At 45.3% G+C, this 19,705-nt stretch overlaps 1 protein-coding gene across 1 annotated transcript in view; it reads left to right on the forward strand.

Moving 5' to 3' along the window:
• The window catches only part of NRXN3 (neurexin 3), a 901,920-nt gene that overhangs the window by 25,604 nt on the left and 856,611 nt on the right, over nt 1-19,705 (forward strand). The window lies entirely within an intron of this gene.

The following is a 19,705-nucleotide window of genomic DNA, read 5'->3' on the forward strand; positions in this document are numbered from 1 at the left end:
CATGATTTGCGTTTTATCTGCTGGTGCCAAACTTTGGAATTGTGTGGCTTCCTCAGTGGCATTGGTTGTGTTCTTCATGTTCTTGCTCAGTAACTAGTGGAGTTGCCTTAACACTGCCATTTAGCTGTCAACACAAAAACACACAGGAAGACAGGAAGCGACTGCAGAATTTCATTTTTAAATTGACAGATGTGGCAGATGATAGTTTGTACCAATACACTGTACCGTTAACCAGAGCAAGTGGGAATAGGGTTCACAGAGCTCCCCTAGATGACGTGCCTGCAGTGTGGCCCATGCTCATGGAGGTGACAGCCGTAACACCTTTGTAGTATCCATTCTCCTCCTGTTTTAGTCCCTTTCCTGATGCTGAGTTCAATTTTGTGACACTTGGTTGATTACTTTGGCTAAACAAATTATGGGACATCCGTTGGTCTGATGGTTGCCTTCCATGTGGACCCTGCTAGCTCACGATGAGTATGATGTAGCTTCACTCAGCTTAAGCCTTTCTTGTTGTGAGCTGGGCTGAACTGGGACATATTTGTGCCACGTGCTCTAGGTGTCCCTGCTTATGCAGGGAGGTTAGACTAGATGATCTCTAGAGGTCCCTTCCAACCTCAACCATTCTGGGATTTGTTGTTGACCAGGAACATACACCTGAGGACCTCTCAAATGCTATGTGCTGTCTCAGTAAGCCACTGTTTTAACTGTTTGTCTAAGTCCCTAATATGTTACTGGATCTTAGGCTCCTCCGTCCAGGTTTTTTTTTTTTTTTTTTTTTTCCTCCAGTTTTTTTCCTAGCCTATATTCCGGTGCTTTTCCTAGCTTATACTAAGAGATTTCTGTATCAGAGAAAGCCTGAGTACAAAAAAGCTGCGATTGACCTTTTAAACCAAACAAGCTTGCATGTTTCCAATATGAAGAGACAGCAGACAAGCCTCTTGCTTGAGGCAGAAGATGGAGAAGAAAGGGAGGGATAAATATCAGAGGAGCAGGAATAAAGAACATGGCCTTGTTCGCGGAGCAAAGGAAAAAAACAAACCTCTGCTTGCTTTGTCAATATGTCTGATGTGTGGTTGCAAGACACTTTGTTGTGGGAGTCCCTGCTGCATGGATAGGAGAGGAGGATTGTGCCTGTGTGTATTCACAGAATATAAATATTTGTTTTGTGCAGGCTTTAGATACTGACTCTCATGTGAAGGTCCCCAAAGTTCCTCTCAAACTTCAAATCTGTTCAGCCAGATAGAATTGAGGATAGTGGCTTGTATGCATGTAAAGTGGATGTAGGAGCCATGGCATAAATTCTCTCCCCTTGGGTACCGCTGGGCAAGGAAGGTTTAACTTCATCTGGGAGGTCAGAAAGGAAGATCCACTGGATTAATGTTGCGTGCCTGCTTTGGCCCTTGTCTGTCCAGCTTATTTGCCTACTTAGTCGACACTGCTCCTCCTCAGTGGGATTTCCTAGAAAAAGCTAAACTAGGCTCTTGTTTTATAAGGAATCAGTGTATTTCACTCTTGGAGCTGGGCAGCAGGGCTGTCTGGCTGGAGAGCACGTCAGGTAATTGTGCAGAGGCTGTTTGACAATATGGAGAGCAGCTGCAGCAGGGGGAATGTGCCTGGGGCACAGACTTTTGTCCCCCATATTCCCGTGGAAGCTCTTCGAAAAGCTGTAGTCACTATTTTGCCTTTGGAAGTCATCTGAAAGACTAGAACTATATTTATACTTTCTTAGGATGGGTGTTCCCCCCGCCTCCCATCCTTGTGTTAAACTATATTTACTTTACATCTTTCTAGTGGTGTATTTTATTTTATCTAGTGACTTGGTGTTTCCAGATTATGTTAAATGATAGCAAATAAATGCAACAACAAATACTGTGTAGGTGTCTCCAGGCTCTTACCAAATGTAGATCAGGTGTTTGGAGTTTGCATTTCACCTTCATATGATGCCTAGACCAACCTGTGTTTCCTGGACAGAAAAATATTTAAGATGTGAATGTTTGTACCATTTTTGCCTTGGCTTGTAAATGGTGAATTTTAAGGCCAGAAGTGTGGCCATTTTAATAATCTGCTCCAGTCACCTGTTTAATATGGGCTGCTGTATGAATTGTAATGTATTCTAATGTCCAGTGAAGCTATTTTGGAGGCCTAAAAAAATCTGCTAATTGTATCTGGGAAAAATACAGTGGTGGCAGTTTCTCTCCTGCGTGATTCTGTTGCTTCATCTTAAACTCTTTCTAATATTTATTGGTCCTTTGCAGTTCAGCCTGTGCCTTCTCGTACTTTTTTTACAATGTACACCTTGATAAATGCAGGAACACAGATCTGCAAAGGATCTTCCGAGTCTTGTGACATGCAGTTGTGGATCACCTAAAGAAAATAAACCAGTTAATTTTGCAGTGTGTGGTATTTTTCCGGATGGATGGCTGTTCCAGAACTTCAGTCTGCTGATGGTTAGAAATGCTATTTTAATTCCCAGTGTACTCATAGCTGACTTATGCGCGTGGCCTTTGCTCTGGTGCCAGTATTGCCCTTCAGCTTAGATACCCCTTCTTCCCCCTCCCCAAAGTATTTATAGATGGTCGTCATCTTTCCTCTTGGCCTTTGTCTTCCTAGACTGAAAGTGCCAAGTTGCCTCAGTATCTTCTTGAAAAATCAGCTCTAGATTCTCCGGTTCATACTCGGAGCTTTCTCTAGGATTGTCCTAGTTTGGGGTTGTCCTTTGTGAGAACAGGTGCAGGGCAGGTCGAGCCGGCGTCTGCCCCAGTGGCCTTCAGGCAATACTCGGGTGTGCTCAGGGCCTCTGGGTACAGCTGTAACAGAGCCTGCCGGGAGGTGCGTGTGCGGAGCTGCCCGTTGCAAATCTCTGTGTGATCTGCTTCATCTGTTGGGGATAGAGCGCTCACCTGCAGAGCAGAGGTTGTGGTTTTGACGGCAAGGGTAGTGGGTGCTGGTCCGTGGGGCGACATGGACTCAGATGCTGCTCATGTGCTGCCAGCTGGGGACAGAGTAGAACTGGGCAGGTAAGATTTAGTCCAACAATCCACCTTTCCCTGTTAGTGCATCTGTCTTAGGCATCTACTTAATGTGATTGCACAGCCAAATTAATTTACATGTGCAAATAGTCAGTTAGAGAATGCACTTAGCACAAAACAAGTCCTTCTTTAGCACAGCAGAAGGTAAGACTATTTGCTGATAATATTGCATCTGAGTCTATGGTAAATAATCATTTACAGTAAATGAATAATTACATATAAATACACTTTTAATGTCAGACTACATATAAAACTGTATCAGACTCTTGTGTTGAAATAAATAATCATATCTGTGTCCATTTAGAGTTTCCCAAGGGAAAAGGAGATCCAGAGAACACAAATGGTATGTGTGTATACCAACCTATGGGGTGATAACATGGGTGAGAATTTAAATATCTGAAATCAAGAAATTTGGAGTTATGGTTCCCATAACACTACTAAGGTCTCTTTCCGGTGTGCTGTTTTTAAGTCATAGTTATGATATCATCCACAGGAAAACACAAAGTCATATATGTGTACTTCATGCTAAATCATGGTTATAGAGAGCCTACATGTTCATAATCTCTGAATTTTACGCACTTAAATATTCAGCATAATAAAGACATTTGCATTGTAGATGGTACAGTTGTAGAAGAGACCTATAAGGAAAACATTATTATTTGTAGGATGTTGTGGTTGCATTTCTTAGTGTTGTATTCAGTGTTTTCCTTGCCTGACTTTGAAACTGAAATGAATGAAGAAATGTCAGGACACTATAAGATAGTCTCATCTCTGAGCAAATATGCACGTTGGATATTGTTTTTTATCATTATGCAAGGACTATGGAATTTATTTCAATAGACAGTTCTTGAGTAGGTGAAGGTATATAATAGGATCAAGTAGTTAGAAGCTGGAATAAACAAATTTAAACTAGAAACAAGGTGCACAACTTGAGCAACTATGATAATTACCTGCTGAAAATTGTTCTGTGAGTTGTGATGAAGTCTCCATTAATAGAAATCTTTAAATCTTTATTTTTTATTTCCCTGCTTCATGTAGAAATTGAATCAGAGAAGTTCTCAGGCCAGATGACCCTAGGGATGTTCTCAGGCTTTGTAATTTGTTAGTCCTCGATGAGTCATATTCTAACCTTGGTTATACAAAAATAAGATGATCTTTGTGGTTGAGAGAAACAGAAAAGACAGGTTTGATAAGTGTTTCTTCCACCTAGTCCCTGTGTGACACTGGGAATCACAAAACCTGTCTGTGACTCTTGTTCCTATCTACTAAATAGATGTAATATATTTTCCTCATCTAGGTGTGCAGAATGGAAATGATGGTGTATAAAAAAGTTTGGGTTACGTAGAGCCATATCCCCCTGAGTCATGCTGGGAGCTCTTCTGCTCTTAAATGTGAACAAGTAGTTACAAGTAGTTACAAGTTACTTCTTTGTCATATCACTGGCTTTACATTCCTCCCTGCTCCTGCTCTTGACTGATGCAAGCATAAGGAAGGGCTCGTAGCCCCTGTGCCCCTGGGCTGCCCTGAGCAGCCACATACCGTGCTGCATCTCAGCCTGCCACCGTGCAGCGGCAGCTTTCCCCGAGCTAACTGGATAACCCTCCTCTAGAGCCCATTGAACTTGCCTGTATCAGTGCTTAATTAAAGTGCAGAAAGTTTGAAGTGATAGCAAGTTAAGGCTTAATGCAATAATGAAATGGCACTATTCTACCATCTGCTTCCTTCAAGACGTTAATTGCTTCCTCATATTTGTTTGTTTTAATTAGGAAAGAACCTTGATTAAAATGGAATGAGGAGGGGTAATGGTAGAGGAATGAAAGGATGGGAGAAGGAAGAGGAGGAAGGGACTGAAGGAGAGAAGGAACAGAGTGGAGGATGAAGGTTTGCCCATGTTGATGAGTGCTGATTGGCAGCTCTAGAATAATCATCAAGGAATAAATATTTTGGCACTCATGGGTACAATTTGGAAAAGCAATATAAAGAAACTCTGTGATAAAAGACTAAGTTGAGGAAAAATTTTAAAAGCAAAATTATTTTTCATGGAGAGGTCATTTTGTTGTAATGGCTTCTTACCCAGTTTTGCTCGCTGTCACTGCGGCACCTTTTGTTTTTCAGTCTTGAATAATAATTGAAAGGGAAGTAGAGGTAAACACTTTCCCTACGTTCAGTTCTTTGTTTTCTCTCCAGTCCTTCCTTTCCCTTGAACTACCAGCCTTCAACATCGCATTCATCTTGGAAAGTCTTTAACTTCTCATGAGCTGCTCCAGATAAAAGTATCTTCTGATCATTGATAACCATGTCTCCTTTAAGAATAATATCAGGAAGGCTTTGACGACTCATAAAATTTTACCTCCCTCCCCACCAGACACACTGCTAAATATTGGCTTTGGCTAAAACTTCAGGAAAAAAGAGCTTAGAAAATTTTAATTGGGTGCATCTAATCTAACTCTTGTCTCTTCTTTCTCTGTTTATTTCTCTCCCCATTTTTTTCCTTTCCTTTCCCCTCTTGAGAGTGAAGTCTGATTTCCAAAGTAAGTGTAAAAGTAATTACAACCAAACACAATCTTAAAAAAGAAAAGAAAAGAAAAAAAGCAGCCAATTTATTATCTGGGTCATTGGCATTGAGGACAGATCTTGATAGTCTGGAACCATAAAATAGGGATACTAGAGTCACTGAAATAACAAAATACTTAATAGCATGATGAGTAAAAGACTTTTTATTTTTTATTTTCCATGTGACTGGGGTTGATGCAAGTTCTAGGGCTCCTTTGACACCCTTCTCACCTTCACTTCCCCACTTTACTGTACCTTTGGCCTTTCCAAACCTTCTGTTCTAGGGGCTCGCATTCTCCTTGTCATTTGCCACTTTGGACTTTTCTTTTTGTTTAATTCTCTCTCAGTAGTGCAAAGCAGGCCCATTTTCTTGAGGCAAGACTGCCCTGGTCAAAGAAAAATCTTTATTTAATTCCTTAAAAAAAAAAATTAAAAAGGTGAAAAAGCTTCAGTCTGTATGGATTGGTGAATGTTTTTTTCTGATAACTGTGGAAATGCAGGGCCATCCTTTTACCATAGCTTCCACCTGCTTTAGCACTGTCTACATTTTTTCTCTCTCTCCTTTCCTTTTTTTTTTTTTTTTTTTTTCCTTCCCCTTCTGCCCTTGCGATTTCATCAGTCCTGCCAGTCACCTTTGTGGCAGATTACTATATGTTTTTAATGATTTTTATACTGTATGTATGGACCAATACTTTGTGGCAGGGAGGTTTAATATGAGGATGGGAGCAGAGCTTGTCCTATGTGGCTCCCTGGATCAGAATGAAATGGTAGCATTTTGTTCTTTAAAAATAGCGTAACTGCTCCCGCGGGGCAGCATGGGAGACTTACGCTGGATCAATTCTAATCACATCGCTAACTTGCCCATCTGAGGGGTGAGCTGTAAAGGAACCAGAGGACAACCTGGGTTAGCAGGGACTGCTGAGCGCCACTACATGGTACCTTGTGTTACCTTGGGTTGCTCTTTGGAGATCTCCTGTTCATAAATGAATGGGACTTTTTTTTGTGTTATAAAACTCCCCGTGATCCCACCGCACTGTGATGTAGCTTGTGTGTATGGGGCACCCCACCAGAAGACGTGGGAAGGAGGCTGATGAGATGCCCAGTGGCCTTTCCACGAGCAGGGGTGGAAGGGCCGAGGCCACCCACGGGGAGGGAAGAGGCCTGGGAGAGGGGAGCTGTGAGTGCTGTGAGCCCCCGGCGGCCTGCGGGAGCTCCGCCTGAGGAGTGGCCACAAGGACTGGTCAGGTCCACAGGAGGTGTCTGCATTCTGTGGTGCATCATGTCCTTGAAGGAGTGGGGTGAGGAGTAAGAGCCCCTCTCACTGCAGCGTCCCTAGTGCAGGGACGGGCGCTTTCCACCTAAGGGAGATCGGGACCTTGTGTCCCAAGTGTGGAGGGGCCAGAGGGGTCGTGCGTGGGTCTGAATGCGGTCTGGAGGAACCTGCATTGAACTAACTACCTGGGCAAAGCCTTCAGGGACTGAGTTTTCCCAGGCCAATGCAGAGGAGTTGCCAGTGAACCTGTTGGGGATGAAGTCCTTTGGAAAGGAGGCTGTCCCCGGGGAATCTGGGATTCGTACCTTTGGCCTCCAGGTTAAGAGAAATCTGTGAAGTCAATTGAATCCAGGTTTGTTTTATAGCAGTGCTGTTTAAAGCTTTTTTTTTTTTTTGGCTTTATTTCTCTTAGCTACCTTAATAGTAAATATTGTGCTGAGCACCACTGGGCCACCCTCCTGTCTCAGCTGTGCTCACTCACCGCTGTGGTGCCATTACCTCAGGCTTTGCTTTTCCTCACCGCCAAACTGCCATCAGTCCCATGGCTTAAAATCTGCTAGTTGCCTAGTGTGTGTCAGGCGCAATTTGGTGTAGTTGCCATCTTAATCTCTCCCACTAGACAGAAGAAGCTATTGGGAATGGGCATTTTGGGGGATATCCTTTGAACGCCTCCAGTTCTGCTCTCAGGGATGAGCCACGCTTGTCATGGAGCGGCTGTGCAGGATTCTCCAGGGAGGCATCTGAGCGAGAGGCAGCCGCGAGCTGCAGCCGCATGCGACGCGCGGGCTCGGCGCCACGGGGTAACCCTACTCCCCTCACCAGCATGTATTTTTTAGCAGGTCACTACTACTAGCCTGTATTTGTGATGCCATGGGGAGGCTGGTGGGTTTTTGGGGATGGGCTTTCCCATAGCCTTCCCCCTTCTTGTTTAATGGGAAGTCCTGCACTGGGGATTCTTCAAAAGCAGCTTGCAGTGGTGTGTGTCTTCTCCTCCCTGTGAACTGTAGAGGCAGTTCTACTTTTTGCAGTAGTGCACACTTCACATGGTTAAAAACTGGCTGTTTTGAAACAAACTTTTCTCTACTTTTTTAAACCAATATTTGTAAATAAATGTTTTGTTTTCTCAAAAGGCTAACTTAACTCTACGAATATGGACCAAGTATCTTTTTCTTCTTTATTTAGATATTTAAATATGTAGAAGACATGGAATCTGTAGAGCTACATAGATGACACTTGCTTGGCTTTGCACCTTTTCCTTCCTCTGAGCCTTTCAGGTGCTTTAAATGACCCCTGGGGCCTCTGTAGTTGAAGCTACCCATTTTTTTTTCTGTCTTTGCCAGTCTTTGAAAAGACAAAAAACAATTCTTCCTTCGTGAGGCTTGTGGGAGAAAAAGAGTTGCTTATCTTCTGTCTGACCTGACCAACACGTCGAATGTGGGCCGTGATTCCTGTTTAAAATCCTCCGTGGCCAGTGGATAGGTTTACTTGATTTGTAAGCAACTGCTATGTAAATGGGGAAGGTGAGCATCCCTGTTCCCATGTTGTGTCATGCGATGCTGTATCGATGGCTGGGCTCGGCTGGCCCCGCTGCAGGGCCGGTGAGCTCTGCGCTCCAGCACCGTGGAGCCCGTGGCGCTCCGGAGCACCGTGTGCCCCCGTGCTGTGCCAGGGCACCTGGGGACAGGGCCGGAGCCCTTGTGCTCCGGAGCACCGTGTGCCCCGTGCTGTGCCAGGACACCTGGGGACAAGGCCGGAGAGAGGCGGCTGCGCCTCCCCTGTGGCTTTCAGAGGTGAGTGCCCCTCTTCCCTCCGAGCCACCAGAGCTCACTGAGGAAAACCTGACACGTTGTGTAGCCGCCTCTTCCCTTTCTTAATGTGAAAGGCAACTATTCATAAAGGAAAATAGGTTGCTCTTATGCGGGCTTGTCTTTTGAGTGGGTCGAGCACTTCACAATCACTAATGAAACTTTACAAAGCGGCTGCTGTCGTGCCAGCGCTATCCCCTGAAAGAGCACTTTGCCTGAGGCTACACAAACAGGCCACAAGGCTTGCCCTGACTCAAGCAGAATACCCTGGTGGCTAGCACATGGATCCTGTGTGCGCGAGGAACTACTGAACAGCAAAATATTGGCAGGGCTTAGCTAGGCACTACAGATACAATGAGTTAAATTAATCTATGATGAAGTTACATGGGGGATAAGTTTGGCCTAGAGTCTGGCAACTGGCAGGTTTCAGGAACCATCTGTTGCCCAAAGTACCAAGTAATCATTTTTCCATAGTTACTTCTAAATCTCAGTTACTCAACACAATTTTGGAGCAGAAGTTCTGCCAAGTTATCACAAACACTTCAGGTATCTTCCTTTTAAGTGTTGATTAGAGAAGCTTTTCCCTCTGTTACTCACAGATGTATTTTTGTGCTTGTGACAGGTGTGAGGTGGGAGACTAGAGTGCTCCGTCTACCCAGGAATTTATTTATTTATTAATTTGTTGCCCACATATTTCAGCCGCATCTGAGACAGAATGACTATGTAGGTGGAGAGAAGAGTTTTATTGTTTTATTCTTTTCTTGCTTGCTCTGCTTGGTACCTGGTAGAGGAATCCTTGTTGCTGGTGAGAGGTTTTGCGATGCTTAATTTAGATACTGGAGCTCATCTCATAGCGTTTCTCATTGGCTACCTATTTGCTGCTGGCTAGCAAAACGTTTCATACCAATTTACCTGGAAGGAAGGGATAGAAACTGGTGCCAGAGAGGAGAGAGGCCCCTCGCTGACTCATCAGCGGTCTCCCCGGCACTTCCTAAACCCGCACCAAGCAGAGCGCAGGCCTCGGAGTGAAGGGAGAAAAGTGGGCGCTGTTAGCAAGAACTGCTCAAATGTTTTTGTCAAAATAATGGCTTTTCAGACTGTGAAAACAGTGTTAGCAGAAAGGATGTATTATTCAAAACGTTCAGATTTCTTCTTGAAAGGGAGGGAAATACATTTAAATTTGATTTGAAATGAAAAGTTATGCAATTGCTAAGAATGAAGCTATTTTTATACCAAGTCTCAGTTTTCCTACTTTTAGTCTTCTATGCCTCTTTCCAGAAGAAATTAAAAGAGGAAATATCAGCTAGCAATGACCAAAAGTTATTATAACAAAAGCCAGTTCATTAGACAGAATACTTCGTTTTTGAATTAAAAGCAGAAAATTGGCAGAAAATTGAGTGAAAATGCCTTAACATAACTTTTTTTTAACTACTACTTTTCATAGCAAGCAATTGCCTTTTGTCAAATATACTGCTAAGAATATGGAGATTTATATTTAGTATGTCAAAGCAGAAAAGGTATCCGTGCAAGGTGTTTGTTCAGCAATCCACCACTGCAAAGTCTTATGCTGAGAGATTTTCTCCTGGACACTTGGAGCAATTCAAGTGATTTCCCCCCCCCCTCTCTCTCTCTCTCTCTCTCTCTGTTTCTCCATCTTTTTTTTTTCTTTCTTTCTTTCTTTTCCTCTTTTTTTCCCTCCTTTCTGCTTCTTTATTTTTCTTTTTTTTTCCCTATTTTTAAATTATGTGAGCTTGGACCTGACTTCAGCAGGTCGAGCTGGGATTTTGAATTCGCAGCCCAGTCACTCAGAATGTCAATTGTCTTCCAGGGCAGTGCACTGTGAGTCCCAAGCCTGGGAGCACTTTAAAAGACCATCTGACTTTTAAAGGAATATTTGCAGAAGAATGGCTGTCTTTAAGCTACTTCTAAATCTATGAAGTGTGATTGATTTACCAATATGTAACAACTAATGCTTAAATAAAGAGAAGTGTCTTCTCTAGTGGTGCTATAACAAAATTTGAAATCATTTTCAAAACTGTTAATTACCATGGTGTTGCTCTTTTCCCTTGGCTCACCTGAGATACTGAGTTGACTGATGGATTTTATTTTCTGGGTTTGTGGCCCTGGCATAGCACTGCCTCGTTTTGGGTTTTCAGCAGTGAGTCATAAAATACAGGCAGGGAACAGATCTCTGCCGGTGCAGTGCCACAGCATCTATGTCTCAAGTGAGTAAGGTTATTCCCTGTTATGCTATTTCCTTGTGTTTTTATCTTGGTTCATTTGAAAATACATTAGGCAACAGAGCTCACCCCCTACCTCCCCGCACACTTGCCCAAGTACTTCTGGCTGCCCAGAATGTGCTCTTGGACTTGTTGTTTTAGCTGTTGCCTGCCTCTTTGCCACCCTACGGTTGCTCTTCCTCTTTGCTCTGAGTGCTCTCTCCATGGCTTTTTGACTAGTCGTTTTTCACTTGCTCCGAGAAATGTCATTATCTCACCATTAGGTGTTTTCGTTGAAGTAAACAGTTCCTTGATACTTGAACTTTGCAAAGCTCCTTTTATTTTACACAGCCTCACATTTGTTTCTGCGCTTCGCAGAAGCAAGTCTCTGAGGAAAAGGCACAACCAGAGAGAAAAGTTATAGGGCAAAACAGTTTGAAGCACAGATATATAATCCAGGAAGATGTATGTGAATTAAAAAGAAATCCCATCCTGCATGCAGCTCCTCCTGCTCTCCAGGCTGGTGGGGTTACAGAGCTCTTGGGCACAGATTTATCTCATTCTGTAGGCTTCCTTTCAGAAGATACACTGCAATGAGCATCATAATTCTTCACTATTTTGAAAGATAGATCTTGCAGCCTAGGACTGCAAGGTGGCCTTTACCAGAGATGCCCGTGGTCCTTGGTGATGTAGTCACTGCTGTGGCAGTGCAACGATTTTGTTCGTCTGGCCTTGCCAGCAGGCTGTCCTAGGCAGAGGATTGCTTGGCAGACCTACCCGGTGCTGTGGGGACCCTCCAGGCTGCAGTCACCTCCCCACCAGTGCAGTGAGCCTAACGGATCCCTCACTGCCCCATAAATGCTGAGTAATTTGGAAACTGCCCCTTGTCATGCAAAGCTACAAGCCATTTCCTTGATAGTCTGGAAAGTTTTCAATATCCTGAGCCATTTCAAGGACCAAGATGAGCGAAGACACCAACATTTAAAGACTTTTGCTGGCAGTCTCTCTGCAGTGTTTCTGCTTCCTTTCCCAGTGCTCTAGAACTGAGAACCTTGTCTCCTCATAACTTCTGTCATGTCAGAGCTGTCCTCCTCCAGCTCGAGGAAGGCAGTGAGTTCCTCCAGAAGACGATGCCTAGCTTGCTGTTCCCATCTACCACAAAAGGGAATGTGTTTCTGGATTTAGTGCCAAAGAGGAACGTGGTTTGGAAAGCAGACACCTAAACTCACTCTGCCCATAGGCTTTTAGAGTGTTTTGCAGCTGGCCCATGCCTTTGCTCCCCCTTGCTGGGGAATGTCAGTGACTCAAGATGCGCATGAGTGTGGATCCCGGTGTCTAACTAGGCTTCCTGAAAGCGTGTCCCATCTGGTCCACAGCCACAACATAAGCTATGGAAGATGCTTAGGAACTGAACTGAAGGTTCCCTGGGCTACAGACAGCTTGGTAGACGTGTGTGTTGTGAGGATTTCTTTTGTGGGAAGTTCAGTAGAAATTGTGTGTGAAATTAGGAAGATGCAATAACATGGAACACTCTGCTTTTTATATAATGGGGAAAAAACACTGTTAATTTCCACAGATGTCCACAGACCCTTTAATTTGCTTTTTAAGTGGATGCCGCTTTTTTTCCCATGAGCCAGCACGTTATAATGAATGACCTAAATGAATTACTGTTCATACAAAGGACAGACTTCTGGCTAAGTACAGTGCCCCTCGATGCCATGGTGTTTCAGTGGAAGAGCCAAACTGACTGCACTGGTCTCCCCTCTCAGTAACATCCTATCATGTCATTTAAAAACACCCAAACCTAACTGACTTAAAAAAATCAGTTTCATGAGTATAAAAGCATGTTGAACATGATGGAAATTCACTGTGTCTATTAATGAAGGAAAGAATTAATTTAACCTTTGTTCTTACTCTTTAGCTAGTCCTGTTGCATGTATTTTGTTTTTAGGAACTACTGTAACCCAGGTGGAATTCAGAAACACTTTAGTACTATCTCAAATACAGAAAATCACAGTTATTATTTATTTGTACTAGGTCGTGCCTAGGAGGTCTATTCCTGACGGTGTTGTGCTAGATTCTATACGAGCATAGAAAAAAAGCCTGTTCTCACTCTTGAAGAACTTCAAAAAAGTGCATGTGAAATGAAGCAGAGGAATAGACAGAGAGATAGGAAAAGCAAGGTATTATTAGTTATATGCTAGGTACTAGTTTATTTCCTTGTCACTTTTCATTCTTTGTACCTTTTTCTAATTCCAAACAGCTGATAAAACTGACTTATTTTTATTTACTTGCTCAACAGCAGTAGCCCTCCATGTCCCAGCTACATCATCTGGAGAATGTATAATGCAAGCCTGACTCTGTGTAGAAACAAATCCAATGGGGAGGAAACCAAACTCATTCCAGTCTCTTACTCCTGCGAAAATGTTGTTAGAAATGGCCTTGTTTTCAGGCGCTGATGACATGCTCCAACCTGAATTACCAGTAGTGAGAACTACAGTTTTAATAAGACTTAATTTTTATTAAAAAAAAAAGGAAGGGCAATGAATGTGCCAGATATGGGATCTGAAAGAAGCCTTGCCATTTATCAGTAGTGCCAGCATTGTAAATTCACAGAATTCCCTGCTAGCATTCCCTGCTGCTGTGTATTCATCTCCCCTATTTGCATTTGATGCATTGAACATAAACAGTGGCATAAACAGTGCTACAGATCCATCCAGGCTTCTGTAAGGGGAGAAAGGAGAGGATGCAGCGGTGGAGGTGGACAGGCTGCAGTAAGAATAAAATAAACAATAACATTTCGATGAACTTAAAGTCCTTAGAAAAGCGGGTATTTGTCGTTCCATTTGAGAGAGGGCGGACTCGAGGAAGGCCAGCATTCCCAGCCTGGCTGCTGCGGGAATTACAATAAAGGCTGCTGAGTTGTGCAGAAATTGCTCGCCCAGTTTGGAGCAGCTCGGATCGGGAGCCTGGCTTCTCCTGCGTGGTGGTACAGAGCAATAACTGCTCAGCTGCTGCCAACGCTTCCTTTTAGCTAGTCCTTGTTAGGGGAGAGTTTGTGGTAATGGGAGTAATTAACACACTGGGAGTCATTTCTGTGTCCTGGAAGGAACAGAAAGCCATCAGAGCAGCCCCAGACATGATTGCTCTGCAGGGTTATTTTCTCTCTTTCTTTCTTTTCCATTGTGCTTGGGTTTTGATTTTCCTTCTTTGTGTTAAGAAAGCTGGAGAGCAGAAATGGTCTGTAAATTGCCTTCACGCTGAGCTTGGGCTAGGTAGGCTAGTTAAAGGTCACTCTCTGGGCTACATGGCCTCCTCTTGTGGGCTGTGGAGAGTGTTTAAGAAGGGAGTCACACTGTCCCTCGCGGCTCTTTTTAACCCTCTTTCTTCCAGCCTAGTTCAGAATTGAATTTAATAGTCCCAGGAGGCAAGGGCCTTGAAGGGTGATTATCTTCATTATAAAATATTAACTCTTCCAGCAGCCAGCTGGCTCCCCAGCCTGCTCCAGTGTGTGAGGCTGTGCTGCCGTGCTCTCATGCCTGTTGCTGAACTGGGAATATTGGTAGCCTGGTCATGCCCCTCCTGTTTGGTCTTGCATGAAATGAGTGCATATGATCTCAGCTGCCCAATTTGGGTGCTGCACAAATTCAGATGAATGACTGTGTTTATTGAGGTGAGCTCGCAGAGTAGGTCTGTAATAAACCTCTTGCCTTCCCCAAAGGAGGACTGCGAGAAGCAGGTCATAACCGACTTGAGCAGAGGGTACCAGGAAACCTGCAAACTACTTTGCAGGTCACACACTGGCAGTGTGTTTTTGGACGTGTATGCCCTGATCTGCTCTAGGGGAGAGGAAAGAGAATCTTTTTTTTTCTTCTTCTTTTTTTTTTCTTTTTTTTTCCTTTTTTTTTTCTTTTTTTTGAGGACATTCCCTGAATAGTACCATTCCTTTTGTTTTACTTTGATAGAGGGTGTTTGTTGCTGTCTCCTGTGGAGCTCTGTGCTGAATTTGGAAACGGAGGACTGAGCAACTTCATGCTCCATGGAGAAGCTAAGTCCACAGAGTACCTCTGTGCTGGGAAGAACCAATGAACATAGGAGAGGGTGTTGTCCCCCAGGACTTGTGAGGAGTAGGCTGGGTGGCAAAGGTGCTTGTGCAACTCTGTGTTTGTGATGCTTGAGATCTGTATGAATATTATATCATTGGAAAGCAAAGTGCCCTGTGCCACCATCCTCCTTCCACTTATAGATGCTGGTGTTCATCCCTAGCTCTCTGTGCCCAAGATAAAATCATAAAAATCAATGTTTCCTCCTTTTTTTTTTTCCCATCAGCAGACCCCATGAGACGCCACATTCTGTGAAGTTCTGTGTCTTCAACAGGAGCTGCACGCGTTCAGCTCTTTGCAAGATGACTTGCAAGGGCACTTGTGGGCTATTTGATGTTTTGGCATCCCTTACTCCTGTCCCCCACTGGCAGTGTAGCACCCATAAACTCTCCTCTAGGTGTAAGTGCCCACTTCTATCTCCAGACATCTTTTTAGCTCAAGCTGCACTGGTCCCACCCCAGAGTCCCCTCCAGCCCAGACAGAGCAGAGATTTATAGCTAACATGCGAACTCTGCTAGATGAGTGAAAAACTAAATTAATCCATGTGCCTTTCTCTAGTCTCTTGAATTTCAAAGCCTCTCTGTCCTCTCAATTCTCTGTAAGCATCTTAACCAGGCATCCTTGCTGAGAAGGCTGTGAGATGGGAGGATTTTTGTGTTCCTTTTTTTTCCCCAGTGACATCAGCAACTCACAAATTTCACATCTGCATTTTTCATCGGAAGGTTTAATTTCTTTTTTTTTCACCTCCTTTTTTAGCCATAGCTCAGTTGGGCATAGAGGAGGCAGGAAGATTTCTGCTTTTAAGAGATAGCAGTCTCTGTGGAGACTCACACTAAAGAAATCATCCAAAAAGAGCCTGTTGCTCACCAGAAAACTAGACGAGTGAAGAGGGGCTAAATAAATGCTATTAATTCCCCATTTTTCCAGCACTGGCAAGCCTGCATTTAATATCAGTTATTGACTGTGAATCTCACTGGATCATTTCAAGCATCGTGTGTCACGGAGCTGTAACGATCTGATGGCTCGGCCTTGGGCTGCCTGTGGGAACAAGCACTGAGGCAGAGGCAAAAGACAGCTTCCCTTACTCCTTAAAACTCCCCTGCTTCTGCAGAGCCTGGGTTCCTCTTGCTTGGGTGAGGGTAAGGACAAGGGTTAGGTCACATGGGTTATAAATGCATGGCTCTTAGGTCACTGAGGTATGTGGGTTTTTTTCCCCTCCTCCGGGCTGAAGCTGGGCAGAAGGAGCAGTCAGGGGTGGTGGAGGAGCAGGAGAGCTGCCGGCCCAACGCAGCAGTGTCAGCGCATCGGGGCCACTGTGCTCCACGTCCTTGACCTAAGGGGGCCTGCCCTGGGCTGAGTGGCTGGAGCCTGTGAGAGATGCCAGCCTGCACCTGGCTTCATCTAAATCTCTTATTCCTCCTGCAGTGGCGGGGAGGGCAGAGAGTAGCCAAGCGCCCCTCTCCTGCAGCCTTCCTTGCGTTGGGGTAAGCGAGCCGAGCATGAGCAGTGTGCTAGCCCCTTGCTGCTTCCCAGGCAGGTGCGCGGCGAGGTGCTTGTGAGGATGTTAACCCCACGTACAGAGCGTGCCAGTCGGTAATTATGGAAATGAGCGGCAATTAGATAATGTCACTCACTCTCCGCATACAGCTGAGAGCAGTTGAGAGCCACTCCAAAGCGAGGGTGAGACCCCCTCCCGGGGCCGCTGAGCAGATGGCTCTGACCTCCTGGCATTAACAGGCTGCCCTCCACTCGGGAAGGCCATGGCGGTGGGTGGCGCTTGGCCGCCGCTGCCTCCCTCGCCCCTGCTCGGAGCTGTGTAGCTCTGGGCCCGGGGCGGAAGTTGGAGCGGCGCCGGCGGGCGCGTTCCCTGCGGCGGCTCTGCGCGGCGGCCCTGGGGTGTCCGCGCCGGCGCAGCGCCCGCGCGGGCTGCTCGGCTACAGCGCAGGTAACCCGCTCCGTGCCCCTGCTGCAGGGCCGTAAGGAGGCTTCTCGGGGTCTGCTAGGGGCTGGCTGCGTGTGCCTGGCCCTCTTGTTTTGTACCACTAAATCGCGCTGAGGTAAAAACAGAGCGTGGGAAATACTTGCTACTTCGCTTTTCCTTGTGCGCAGTAATAGGTGGAACTGGAAGGCCAGTGTGCGAGTTTGTGACTGGGAGAGGCTCTGTCCACCATGAAGCCCTTCTCTGTCAGAAGTTTTCGTGCTGTGAAGAAGTTCAAGTTCTCGGAGATAATATATATAAGAAATTACTATGGGATTGTATAGTTATTGTCCCAAACTGTAACACATTGCTATGGCAGCAGTGTGCCGTGTGAGGTGCAAGGGTAGTACTTAATCTAAAAATAAAATGTTAAGAGCAGAAAATTATTTGCTCTCTGTGTGCCTTGGAGGATCATTACAGGAAATGGGTAAGGCACGGATTTACAGTGTCAGGATTTACACTCTCAAGGCTCAGGTTCACATCTTGGCCTAACGGACACTGTGTGGTCTGAGTTTTCCTCTCAACCCTGCTGTGTGGTGAGGTTTGCTAGCACTGCCAGAGCTGCATGGGATGCAAGACTCGAGTAGCAGGAGATGCCACCAGATAGGACTGGCAGAGCCCTGGAGGAGCCTTGGACAGCGTCAGGCTCCTGAGGGCAGGTGCAGGCAGCCTTCCCACCACCTCCCCTGGCATGGCCAAAAGGGAATGAAGTATCCACAAATGACACCTCTATTGTATGACTTACGTGCTGCTTTCCTCCGTTGAAACCAAACCCTGACCCTGTCTTTCAAAACAGACAGAGAGGGATTGCCTTGGTTCCCCCAGTCAGCAGTGCTAGTCCAGTTTAGCATTTTCTGGCTCGTTTTCCTGTGATATTTAGGATGGAGTGAGTTGGTGATACCACCCTGTCTCCTGAGGAGCAGATAGTCAAGTTACAGAAATCTGTACCACATTGGCCTGCTGCCTTCACTGCTCCTTTGAAATATCCCACGGACCGAAGGACCCACAGGGACTGAGATTTATCTTCTCACATGTATAAAACGGTGTCAGCAGCCTGGGGCTGGAAGAAGTCTGGCTGTCTGGACGTGCACTCAGGCTGTACCTGGACGTATACATCACATCTGTGGCTGCCTAAGAGGGTGTATCCACACCTCGTGCCTTCCCTTCATGCTCAAAGAGTTAGTGTTTTAAAACAGGACGAGAAGAACAGCAAGGCTGAGGGCTGCTTCTCATGCAAGCAGAGTAACCCACCTCGCTCGGGAGAATGCAGAGCTGCTGCGAGAGCCCCTGTGCTGGGGGCTCCCGGGCTCGCGCTCTCCCTCGCTCTGGGACATCTGGCCTAGCAGGGAGTTTTGCTGCACTGGTGCTAAGTGTTGCAGGGAGCCAGGAGCTGCTGGGAGCACACTGCTGGCTAATTTACACACATTATTATATTCCTATTCCCATCTCATCAATAATTCCAGGCTTGGGTCATCGCTTTCTCTCTTTGCTCCCTCTCACTCTATTCTCCTTCTCCATAAATCATGGGCTATTTTAGTGGAGCCACCAGGGAACACAGAGGAGAAAGGTAAACGGACGAGGGCCATGCACTTTTCCTCCAGTTGATTTTCAAGGCCTTAATGTCTCGTCCTCCTCCAGCCCCTGCCCTGACTGAGGCAGTATCCTGATTATTGGGAAGACAGACGATTTGAGCATTGGAACCTTTTGTCTTTTTTTCTTTTCTTTTTTTTTTTTTTCTTTTTTGGTTTACACCTCTCCTAACACTTCCCTTTTTCCCTCCTTCCATTCTCCTGAGCCAAGCTGTTAACAATTAAAAGGAATTATCTTCCCTCTGGTTTTTACTTGATTGTATTTGTGTTTATAGCAGTTTAGCTAACAAGCTCCAGGCAGGCAGCTGCAGGGAGTGGGCCTGGCTTCCACTGGGCATTGAAAGCTCCCGTTTCTCTAGCTTGCGGGTTCTCTCTTAATTGATCTATTTTGTTTTCTAAGTGACTTGTTTTTAGTGCTGACTAAATTTGCGGGATTGACAGCCTGCAGACGATGGCTTCTGCAGGTCCATGGGGCAGGTAGGGCCAGGGCTGTGGCAGTGCGAGGTGTCCCCTCCTGCGCCTGGTGCTTCTTCTGCAGCCCAACCTCTGCCCGGGCCAGGCAGTGACTTTCCTGGCACTGCCCATCTCTGCACTAGGAGCATCAGCTGTCATCACCCACATCACAAAACACTCACCTCGAGCGAATATTTTGCCCCAATGCTGGTGACATGGTTTGTGACATAAGTGCTTGAACTGGCAGCTGGGAGGCTGAGGGCTGAATCTCAGTTCTTGTCACTTGCCCTCCTGTTTCGTATCTGTGCTAGGGTTGGCTATAGGCAGCAGAGCCATTCTCCTGCCCAGCGAACAAGTGCCTGTGCTAGTGGAAAACTTTCTTTCTTTTTCTTTCCTTTTTTTTTTTTTTTCAAATGAGATTTTCAAAGAATGAATCCAGTTTTGTGCTGTCTTTACTTGTCATCTTAAAACATCCTCCTACCCCAGGTATGCAGTCACTCACATGCAAATAGTTAGAAGTGAATTAAATCTTAATGCTAGGGGGTGTAGCTTCTGCTCACTGAATTGCTCACTGTTAGCTAGGGGTGAACGTGGTGTGTTAGGCAAACCACGAGATCAGGGTAAGCGCTTCGGCACTTCTTACCACATAAGCTACAGGTTGCCATATATAATTTGTATAGCATCCATTTTCAGTTTGTAAGGT

The sequence above is a fragment of the Tinamus guttatus genome, unplaced genomic scaffold, assembly GCF_059628265.1.
Source record: "Tinamus guttatus ecotype Peru unplaced genomic scaffold, ASM5962826v1 Tinamus_guttatus_pri_ptg000327l, whole genome shotgun sequence".
In the NCBI taxonomy this organism is placed as follows: domain Eukaryota; kingdom Metazoa; phylum Chordata; class Aves; order Tinamiformes; family Tinamidae; genus Tinamus; species Tinamus guttatus.